The 11,888-nt window shown below is 46.0% G+C and overlaps 1 protein-coding gene across 2 annotated transcripts in view; it reads left to right on the top strand.

The window, feature by feature from the left end:
- The window catches only part of MCM10 (minichromosome maintenance 10 replication initiation factor), a 107,720-nt gene that overhangs the window by 51,120 nt on the left and 44,712 nt on the right, over positions 1-11,888 (top strand). The window lies entirely within an intron of this gene.

Here is an 11,888-nt window from a genome sequence, read left to right as displayed (position 1 = left end):
AATCATCCTAACGGTGACCATCGCTAGACCCACTACATGAAGCGCCCCTTCCATTAGACATGTGTAGTTACTCCCCACAGGTGCTTGGCCCACTGACAGGAACAGAATGTTAGTAACAGAAAAATAACCAAGACAGAGCAAGCAAAAATGGGTTGTTTTCCAGTGGAGGAAAGTGCTGGGGACACCTGCGCCAGCTTGTGGTGGCCGGAAGCACACAGAGGGCTTCCCTTCGACACCGGTTGACCCCCCCCTTAACCAGATGGGGGTGGGCCCTGCATGATCGACCAGGAGGGGCAACACCCGTGAGGGCACGTCACCAAGGAGTCAGCTGTCAGGATTAACCAGCCGTCACCTAGAAGAGGGAAGGGCCACAGGACAGAGCAACTTTGAGGGGACTCGTGGGGTGGGGAAGTGGCTGTGTGAAATACCTTAATTCTTGCTGCCTTTTTTAGTTCCATTCATTTCAACCATGAATATTCATCAAACCCCTTCTCTAAGCCAGGCACCTGTGCTAGTCACTGGCTAACCAGCTTTTGGTAAGCCTGTCTGACATCTCTGAAGTAGCTTCCGCCCCAGGTTGGACACTGCATCCACTGTCCCCGCAGAAAGGTTTGGGGAAGAATCTCAAACCCCAGGAAGTCCTCTCAGACCCAGCCAGGAAGAAAACGGCAGGAGATCCAGAAATCGCTGAATAGAGGATGGAGGCTTGAAATGGGATGTGAACTCAGTTCTGGAAAAATAAGCTTACATAAGCTGGTCACCTGAGATTTCTACCAGTTACACTGGTCTGCTCTAAGACCATTTCTGGAGACCATAGCTGGTCTCTAAGTATAATCTCTCAGTTCCTTCAGAACTTTCTCTCTCTCCAGACCCATCGGCGTCCACACTTCGCTCCCTCTTTCCCCCTCTTGCACCTGCAGCCCCCCCGCCTCTGGGTCTGCTCACCACGGCTGGCTGTGCTGCAGAAGTGGCCTCCTCGTGGTGTTATATCCCAGAGTATCACGTCCCCCACCTCAAGGCAAAGGCATGATTCTAATACAACCATAATTTTGTGAATATACTGAAGCCCACTGAATAGTACACGCTAAGTGGATGAATTGCATGGTATGTGACTGATGTCTCAAAAAACACAAAAATGCATATATATTACACAAAATGAAAACAGTGTCAAGATACTCATCTATTGGGGTCGTAGGGTGGGTGTGGGGTCAGGAAGACTTTAAAGAAGCAGTGATGGCTGAGATGAGTCTTTAAGGACAAGGGTTTCCGGAGCCCAGTTAGATGGAAGGCATTGCCAGAAGGCCCAGGGGACTAAAGCAGGCACTGCAGTGATACCAGAGGACAGGAGTGGGTCGGGGGGCTGGAGGTGGGCTCTGACAGCTGTAAGCACAGGCCCTGGGGCCAATCCCCCTGTTCAATCCCAACTGCATGGCCGTCAGCACGTCATTTTACCTCTCTGTGCCCAGTTCCCTCCTCTGTCACGTAGACTGATGTAAGGATTGGAGTCAATGCAGCCTCGGTTCTTAGAACAGTGCCTGGCACTCACAGAGCATTGCGTATGTGTTTGCTACCGTGGCGCAGTAATTAACCGTTCTGTGATTTAGAGCAGGGGAGTGGCATGAGGGTTTTTTTTTAAAGGAACACCACACCCACGATGTGAGGTTGAGAGGGACTAGCCTAAAGCAACAGAAGACTTAGAGAAGGCTGTTGGAGTAGTCCAGGTGACAGAAGATGTCGGCCAAAGATGGGAGGAGCAGGAACGGAGAGAACAGAGCATTTAGAAAGATTGAAGAAATAGAATCAATAAGAGGTGATGACTCACTAGCTGGAGGCAGTGAAGCATTGGAAGGTGTGCAATTCTGATGGCTCCTGAGTTTCTTGTTTAGATAACTGGATGGATGGGGAGACCAATTCAAAAAGGTGGAGAAAACAGAAAGAAGAGAAAGTTTGAAGGACATGTAATTGGACAAATCAAGTCCGATGATTTAGAGATTCAGACCAGGTCTTCTGGTGTCAGGTCCAGTGCTCTTCTCGTTCTTCCACCACGATAAAATTTTGTGAATGTACTAAACTATCCTGACAATCACTTTCAGAACACTTATCACCCCAAAAAAGAACCTCCATATGCATTAGCAATCACTCCTCATTTTCCCTAAACCCCTGGGCAACCACTAATCTGCTTCTGTCCCTGTGGACTCGCCTATTCTGGACATTTCTTCTAAGTGGAGTCATACGATTGGTAGCCTTCTGTGACTGGCTTCTTTCACTCTGAAGACCGTGTCCAAGGTCCATGCAGTTGTAGCTTGCATCAGTGCCTCGTTCTTTTCATCGCTGAAAAACACCCTGTTGTACGGATACACCGTATTTTATTTATCCACTCACGAATTAAGGGACACTTGGGTTGTTTCTACCTTTTGGCTATGAATGATGCTGCTGTGAAAATTCTTGCACAGGTTTTCAGGTGGGCATGTGCCTTCATTTCTGTCGGGTGATACCTAGGCGCAGAATTGTTGGATCCAGTGGTGACTCCATGTTTAACTTCTGAGGGGCTCTTCGATTATAGCTGAAATGTTCATGTACTCACCTCTCTCCTTCAGTCCTGTGAGGTCTCTCTGAGGAGATGTTTCCACCTTTTTCATACCTGAAATGGTCCCTGGCACCAAATCGATGCTTTATAAATGTTTCAGTAAACATTCATCAGTGAAAATACTGTGGGGTGAGGGCATTGAAAGGAGACATTTGTGAGCTCATTGCAGTGGGCTCTTTGTAAGAAGGTACTCACACAGGGACCTAAAATTTCCAACTTCATGTATCACTGGGTGAAGGCCCTTCTCAAGCAGCAGACATAAATTTTGTGGTGCATTTGTGGATCACCTTAGAGGGCAACCCAGATGGCCTTAATATTCCCCTCGGTTTGGATGAACTTTAGACAGGTTTCTTTCTGAATATAAGCCACTGACTTCCCTTTTTAAAGAACATTTAATTTAGAAAACTTGCACTTGTAAATTCTTACCCTGCACCTTTGAAACATATGCAGACTTTCTAACCTCTTGCCAGTCATTCAGCCCAGGAAGTGTCTTTCTCAAGGACTAGAAATCATGTTTTTGAAATGAAAACTCCAAAGGTAATAGAGAGCACTTTTATTTCCCAGTCTCTGTGAGAGGTAGGCACCTGACTCTGGTGGACACTTTACTCCATTTGTGTGTGTGTGTTTTTTTTTCTTGGCTAGGGGAGGTAATTAGATTTGTTTATTTGGTTATTTTCAGAGAAGGTACTAGGGATTGAACCCAGGACCTTGCACATGCTAGGCATGTGCTTTACCACTTGAGCTGTACCCTCCCCTACTCGTTTGTGAATGCCAAACACAGGTGGCCTAAGATTCCCCCCACCCCAGCTCTTAAAACCTCTCCAGCTCTACTGTACAGTCCCACAGTTCCACTCTTGGGTATTTATCCAAGAAAATGAAAACACTAATTCAAAAAGATACATGTACCTGAATGTCCATAGCAGCATGGTTTACAATAGCCAAAATATGGAAAAAACCTAAGGGCCCATCAACAGATGAATGGGTAAACAAGATGTGGTATATATACACAATGGAATATTATTCAGCCATAAAAAGAACAAAATTTTGCCATTTGCAACAACATGGGTGGACCTGGAGGTATTACGCTTCGTGAAATAAGTCAGAGAAAGACAAATACTGTGTTTTCACTAATATATAGAATCTAAAAAATAAAACAAATAAACAAATATAACAAAACAAAACCAGACTCACAGATACAGAGAACAAACTAGTGGTTACCAGAGGAGAGAGGTAAAGTGGGAGGAACAAGATAGGAGAAGGCAATTACGAGGTACAGACTACTAGGTATAAAATAAGTAACTTATGAGGCTGTAATGTACAGCACAAGTATTTTATAGTAACTGTATTTTATAATAACTTTGTACGGAATATAGTCTAGAAAAATGTCACGTTACTATGTTATACGCCTGAAACTAATATAATATTCTGAATCAATTCTACTTCAATTGAAAAAAAAATCCTCAGCTCTCTGTATCAGTGGTGTTGAGTTCACCCTCTCTCCTCTGTTACAACAGTCTTGAGTAAAGTCTTCCTTGCTTTGTCTGGTATGGTTTTAACTTTGACAGGAGCACTGACTCAACATACCACTTGAACCATGAGGACCAGAGGGCGTAACTCATGGATGTGGAAATGACCCCTGGGGAGTATGTCCGTGCAAGTGAGGTCGCTAGATGCCGTATCCCAACGGGCAGTGTTATCCTGGACTAAACACAGAAACGTCCACTGCCTACACCTGATACTAAGAATACATTATGTTCTTTCATTTCACTTCATTTTCAGTGGATTAAGTATGTTCCTGGGCACCCCCTACCCCCGCCACGTGGTAGAGGTGGGTTAAGGATTATACCAAAAGGGAGACTCATGACCCTGGGAGCCAGGAGGTCCCAGAGCTTAGTCCCCTCAAGAGCTCCCCCAGAGCATACAGATGAACACCTTTCCCGCCACCTCCTCACTAAGAAGGAATCGCCTTACATGTGAATGTGAAGGCTTGTTTGTTGAGTAGGAGAGTGACAGTTTGCAAAAGAAAAATAAAGGCTTCAACTCATTTGAAGTCCCTCTGGATCTGACTGTGTGGACACAGGTGGGTGTGGAAAATGAGGGCTTTGTGAGTCAGGACAACACTTCTAAAACCTGTTTTCTTATTTTCCTGTGAAAGACATTCATTTCTCTAAGCGCCTAGCCAGAGTGTCATAGAGCTTTATATATTTTTATATATATATATATGTATTTATGTTTATATTTATATATATATATATATATATTATATATATAAAGCTCTATGACGCTCATATTATCACTCCCTGTGAAAATGGGAGTCTGGCAGGAGACAGCTCCATTCAGAGTGATTCAGCTTCACGAGGCTCATGTTCTATTCCCAGTGTGACCAACGACTTCCTTGAGTCTGCAGAGAACGTTGTAAACCCTTCTCTGTGTCTTGCTTTCCCCACTTGCCATACAAGGAAGCCAAGAAACATTTGTCCTCACCATCACTAGGATGCATGACATGTTAGCTGAGAAAAGCTCTGGGAAGGGCATGAGGTATCCTACAGCTGTATGTAGTGCTGCTGTGAATGTCTGAGTTGATATTTAGCTGCAATCTCTGTTATTGCTATTCAGTTACTAAAATATCAAAATACTTCCTTATCAATTGGTAAATAGCCACTTTCCTGAGCCCAGGTGCCCCAGGCTCTCTCCACTTTCCATAATCTGTTATCCAAAGGGATGGTGCGTGGTCCAGCAGGGAACCTCCAGAACCCTGCTCTGCTCCCACAGCTAACCTTGATTCTGATTGGTCAGGGTCTGTCCTGTGCCAAGTAAATGTATTTAGTATCACTTTGAATTCAGGGACTTCTTAGGACCCGTGGGTCCTCTGAACTTGCCTTATATTTTTGCCACCTCTCATATTTGCCACCTGTTCTGTTTCTCACACTGAAGTACTATCCCTAACCCCCACCAAAAATCCCATACTTATCACAAGGATTCATGTGCGAGGGGGTTTAAAATATCTTTATTTACAAAAGTGCAAAACTGGAGACAGTCTAAATAAAACAATGGGGCACACACACATGATGTATGGTCTGTGTGTGAGAGAATGCTATGTACTTACTGAAAATGTTTTGAAAGGTGTGAGAACGTGATGCTATCATAATGGTTGTTGACAAGAAGCCACAGCAGTTTTGGTAGCCAAATGCTCTACCCAGAAAGAGGTTCCTGTGTAACAGCTTCTCCTGGTTTGCTGAAGAATCACTTTAGAGTAGGAGTGAGTAAAGTAAGTTAGTGATGGAAGGGAACAGTGAGTTGGCCCCATTCTTCTGGAAGATGGATCACCTGGGATGGATAGATAGATCCTCGCTGTTCTGAAAATGAGTCGCTTTGATAGGTCTCAGGGGAGGCAGAGGGGGAGGAGGTGTGGAGGAGGCAGAGGAGGGTGTGGAGGGGTGTTTCAGGTCAGTGAAGGGGATCTTGGGCAGTTCCTGCCCCAGAATTCCCCTGACTTCTTGACCATGGAACCAGAAAGACCTGATCACTAAGACCGCTGTGATTTGTCATCCCTTGGGCTTAAGACCCCAGACTGAGAGTCACCTAGGGCTCACCTCTCCCCAAAGAAATAAGTGAAGGACCCTTGCTCTACTCCCCGTGACAGCAGCTAGAGCAGAGCCCTCAGCCCCCGCCTCCAGACTGCCCTGTGCCACCAGTCACCTGTGCCCTCACCTTTCCAGGCACACTTGTTGCCAATAGATGCAACCGGTGTTCCAGGTTCTTGTCCCGTCCCAGAAAGAATTCAGAGATGAGACGTAGTGGTGAAAAAAAGTAAAGTGAGGATTTATTAAAGGATAGATACACTCTCAAGGGGAGAGCGGGCAGGCTCAGGTGAGCGGCTGCCCTGAGTTTCCTTGGCAAGTTAGCTACATAGGGTGTAAAAATGAGTGGGTGGAATATTTACTGGGGTTTGGGGTCGTGTTCCCTGATTATCATCCCAACTCCACCTTCCCAAAGGGAGGAGGGATTTTTGTCCTTATTTAGTCTGAATCGGAAGTGTCCTGGGGTCGGTGCATGATGGGCACTTCTGATTTGGAAGGCTAATTTTATTGAAATGAGGGCATAATGAGCAAAAGGTTACATTTGGACACTAGAAATTCCTGCCTTTTCTCACCTTTCTATGTTCTTCTCCAGGCCACTTGTCACCCCAAAAAGCATGATCCTTTATCAGCCCCAAGGTTCCCGCTTTTCTTTCTCTGCCCAGGGACCCCTGCTGCTTACATAATGTGTGATTTCTTGCATTTGGCTTGTGCCCCTCCTTTCTGCCCAATTCCTGCCATTTGGTCTGTGTCCCCCCTCTCTGCTCATAGCTAGCTATCTGCCTGCTCTAACACACTCACTGCCTCCCACCTTCCTCAGCCTTCCTCAACCTTCCTCAGCCTTTTGACCCACAAGACTGAACCATGCCCACTTCCTGAGCGGCCCCAGGCTTTGGGAGTGGCATCTTGGTGCCTGGGGCTATTGGTGTACCACACCCTAATCTCCACTGCTCAGAAGTTGACCCATCAGGGATTTTAAAAGCATCCCACTCAGAGTGGCTTGAAGCCCCGTCCTGAAGACCACGCTCGAAGGTGAGAAGCCCACCCATGTAGGCTCACTGCTCTGCATGACCACAGTCTAGCAGCTGCAGTCACTTTAGGAACTGAAGACTTGACCCTGCCTGCTGGCTTGAACTCAGCTCACCGAGGCCAGGTTCCAGCACAAACCCCAATCTCACCAGGCATGGTCCCAAGACTGGCCTCCCAAGATGCAGCCAAGGGAGCGTATACTGCTGCCGGCAGGACACGTGGTGCCCCGCAGGAGCGAGAATGAACTCCTAGACCCTTTGCTCTCGCCATCGGGGGCGGGGGAGGGGGGAGACCTGAGTGTTCTCACTCTCGGGATGGGTGGGTTCGTCTTACTCTAGAGCGTTTATAGATGCGGTTCTCAGACTTGCCTGCAAATTCAGACGTCCCTGGTGTTTTAAAACTACCAAGGTTGGACCTCAACCTCTGAGTCTTTTTCTGTATGCATGTGGACTTTGAACATTTCATGTCTTTTTTATCAGCAAGTGCTGATTAAAAAGCCTCAGTCATTTTATTTTTCCCAGCTTTATTGAAGTGTAATCAACAAGATGGAATTACATGTTTTTAAGGTGTACAACTTGATGTTTGATGGCCGTACACACTGTGATCACCACAATCAAACTAGTTAATACATCCATCTCCCCAGCCTCTGACAACCTCGTCTTATTCAAGGGTCTGGACATCAGTAGCTTTTACAAGCATGTGAAGTGATTATTATGAACAACCAAGGTTGAGAACCATGAGGATGAATCTGTGTACACTGATTATATATGCGTGCATATGTGTTTTATATACACATATTCACAGACTCATGCAACTTTTTACTAAAATACATATTTTTATTTGAAAAATATGCATTGAAAAAACTTGGAATAGGGGTGGTTCTTATTTTCTTCCTCTAGTTTTGGGGGGTGCTTTGTATTTTTCAAGTTTTGTACAATGATCATGCAGTAATTTTATAATCAGGAGGGAAAAAACCAAAAGTGCTCTTAAAAAGAAAAACTAAAAGACAACTCTACCAGTCCTCCTAGATCGAGCTCTGTTCTGTCTCTGAGCCCTTCCCCAGCCCCTCCAACACCTGGCTGGCTGGCTGTCCGTCCTTGAAATCCTCCCGGCCTGTGAGCATTCCAGTGTGTCTGGCACTTGGTGGAGACAGCAGATGCTTCCTCTTTGTCCCATGTTCGTATCAGGCCTCTTTCCCAGCCAAAGAGTGCCTGATGGGCAGAGTCTGGCACACCTTTGCAGGGACAGAGGTATTATTGATAATCTGGGCCTGCACTCGTGCCTGGAAAGTTGTCCACTCTTCTGAACAAAGGCACTCTCTCTCTCTCGAGATGAAACACAGAGCTGCTTTCTGGTTTCAGGATGGGCTATCTGGGGGAACAGAAAGGAAAGGATGTGCTGGTGAGGCATGTAAGTGAGTTCTTTGGGATAAGAAGTGTGGGCCAAGCTGACTAGGGCCCCCGGCCATCCAGGAACCTGGTGAATATATGGCTTATATCCTGGGTTCGCCATAGTCGGGTCAGCTTGGCAAGGCTGGAGGCAGGGCCCAGCGGGGAGAGGAACTGAGCCACCTCAAGAAACCTGGGCAGGGGCTGAGCTGTGCTAAAGGAAAACAGGCATTCAGGCCACCACCTTGCCCTCCTTGTGGGGATGGCTTTGCCAGCAAGCTGGTGCGGGGGCTCTGCTAGGCTGAGTCCTGCACTACAGGCCTGGGGAACCAAAGGGATGGGAAATGGCGAGCATGACCCCTGGCCCTCTTCCTCCTAATGGACTCCAAAATGCATCTCATTGGAGGGAGAGGGCACCATCCTATGTCACTTCCAGTTACAGCCCAGAGTGGGGAATATATTCAGATGTAGGGTCCCCAGAGTTTGCATACACTAGTACTACGAGGTGCTCCAAGATGAAAGTCTTCCAGGGTCAAATAAATATGGGAAATACTAGAGGAATTTGGGGAATACTGAACCCCTCCTGCCCACCAGATCCACAATGCACAGGAGTGTCGACTGAAAGACATGCACAACCTAAAAGTTGAGAGTTGCATTTTAGTCAGCGGGCTTTCTGAGGATTCGAGCCCATGGAGGTGGCCTCTCAGATGGCTCTAAGAGACGGCTCCATAGAGGCAAGGGAGGAGCCAGAATATATAGGAGATTTTGCAAAAAACACCAGGTAGTCAGAACATTAAAAGATTACTGTTAATTATAGAAAACCAGATATCTCAAGAAATTTAGCACTTTTCTATGTATGGGAAGATGTGAAAATCTGGGTTCATTGACATCTTTCCTTTGATGTGCACCTAGCTATCTGGGGCTAGTCTCCTGTTCTTTCACATCCTGAGTTCCCTCAGGCTGCACCATTGGGGGTGGCAGCAGAGGCCAGGCTACCTACTTGTCTCCATCCTGAATTCCCTCCACTCACTGTTGGGGGCAGCGGTGGTAGCTGATGGCAGCAGCATCCTTTGTTCACTGATATGGCAAGCAGTATTTTCATTCACAGCGCTCCCCCTTGATCCTAAATTCGACCAATATTTTGAAAACATTTAATGACTAATTTTGTCCCACAGTGCTAGGAAGACTTATAGCTAAGTCAGGTGAAGATTCTGTTTATATTCCACTCAAGGTACGAATTTTTCGATCAGGCCCTGTTGATAATCTAAAAATTCTCTGGATCGCCTGTCTTACTAATCTTCTATGATCCAGGAAAGGTTTTCCCTTGTTGCTTCTCCCCGTACCTAGAATCGCAGTATTACAGTTATTCTATGTAAAGTTGTAAGTATGATTTATTTCCTCAAGATGCTCAGCCATCACCAGTTTTGTCAGAGGCCTGCTTTCATGTTGGGAAATGTAAGCGATGACAAGCTTGTAAGGCAGAGAGGATGTAAGTAACACAGCTAGTAACATTCATGAAGCCGCAAGTGGGGATTCAGGCCATGGGCTTCTGCAGACAAGGCAGCTGCCCAAAAGATCGCCAAGGCTGGGAAGTGGATCACCTAAGGCAGCAACCTGACTTTTCACGTGGGTCACGAGATGCGTTCTGTTGGAGGACGCATCTGGTATGGAAGCACAGCATTCAGTCTGAATTATGGCACGGGCGCCTCCTTGAGATGCTATCAGGATGTCAGGGGCCATACAGTTTTGTAACACAGCTGTCCTCACCTTAGAGACCCCAGAATTTAGTAGGCTAACAGCCTGGTTACTATAACTTAAGGCCTTTGGGGTGAATTCTGTTAAGGCTTCAACATGGGAAATCACATCTTCCAGTCCTACTGAAGGCACAAAAATAGTTGCTGAGCGCTCACACCAGTGAAATACAGATCTCTTGGTCCACTGGGCTTGTCTTGATGGTAAATTTGCTAGGGTTGTATCTAAATTAGCACGTAAGTGGCCTTGAGCCCAAAGGAATCCTGAAGTACATCTTCCTATCCATCCTGGCAGAAGCCAAGGCCATAAGTTGGACCCACAAAGCCACTGAGTTCCATTAGATGTGACTCAGTGTATCCCTGGTCGCCTGAGCCAGTCTGTTCCATACCAATCACTGTCTTTAAGGGAAATGACACACTGGCATTTTTCAGAAGGCACCCAGCCTAACCTCCTGGTGTTGTTAGGCTGGTTATCTTTAGTATAATTTAATTGTCCCCAACACAGGGGGGCCTTTAAGCTTAGGCGACCATAGCCTGGTGCTAGCCAAATGAACCCATCCCATAACTGGGTGAAGGTCCCTCCTAACAGATGAGAGGTTACATTTTTTGATTGAAACTTAGCTCGTTGTTCTGACTGAGCTTGAGTAACCTCAAGGGAAAACTCACACTTATGGCCAGGGTCAAAATAAGTATGTCTGATCGGCCAAGTGAGGGGGTCCCACCTAGTTATATCAATAGTGGCCAGGACAGAACCATAATTTTGTTCTTCTAAAATAAATTTCCTAAGGGCCATCCAATCAGAGCCTTGGAGAAGAGAAATCCACCAAGGTGACCCAGAAGTACTGGATGCAGGCAGTTGACCACAAACCCAACAATTAGATTGTTTTCTAAAAATTGCATAGGATTGTGCCCACAATAGAAAAACATTTGATTCATGTGCAAAAGTCCAAGAAATGAAGAAGAAAAGGTTATAAATAATCATATGGGTCAGGTCTGGCATCTTGGGACGGCTGGCTACTTCTGATGTCATCATCTCCCCTTAGTCCTGGCGCTGATGCCTCTTTCCTATTAGAGCATTGTCTAAGGTGAGTTTGAGGTCAGCAGTCTCTCTGTAGACCAGTCCAGTGCAGGGGCCCTTTTTAGGTGGAAAATATGGATCCAAGAGTCAATTCCCTTCAGTTTTGCTGTGCATGAGCTAGTTAAAAGAACCTGATAAGAGCCCGCCCATCTAGGTTGGAGGAAGTCCTTTAAATGATACCCTTTCCAGTGAACATAATCTCCTGGATATACGTCATGAGGCATCTGGTCTTCATTTGAGGATAGATTACTGTGATAAGTTTCATAAACAAGCTTAGAATGTCCAGTTAATAATTCAATTAAACCTTTGCAATGATGTAATATATCCCCCTTTAATAATACAGGTTCGTATAATCCTTTATCCAATCTCATTGGTCTCCCCACGATAATCTCAAAGTGAGACAAATGATGTTTGCCAAAAGAGGTGGATCTGAGGTTGAGGAGAACCAATGGAAGGGCCTCAGGCCAAGGTAAGGAA

This window comes from Camelus bactrianus, chromosome 35, assembly GCF_048773025.1.
Source record: "Camelus bactrianus isolate YW-2024 breed Bactrian camel chromosome 35, ASM4877302v1, whole genome shotgun sequence".
In the NCBI taxonomy this organism is placed as follows: Eukaryota; Metazoa; Chordata; class Mammalia; order Artiodactyla; family Camelidae; genus Camelus; species Camelus bactrianus.
This window is presented reverse-complemented; position numbering and strand designations above follow the sequence as displayed.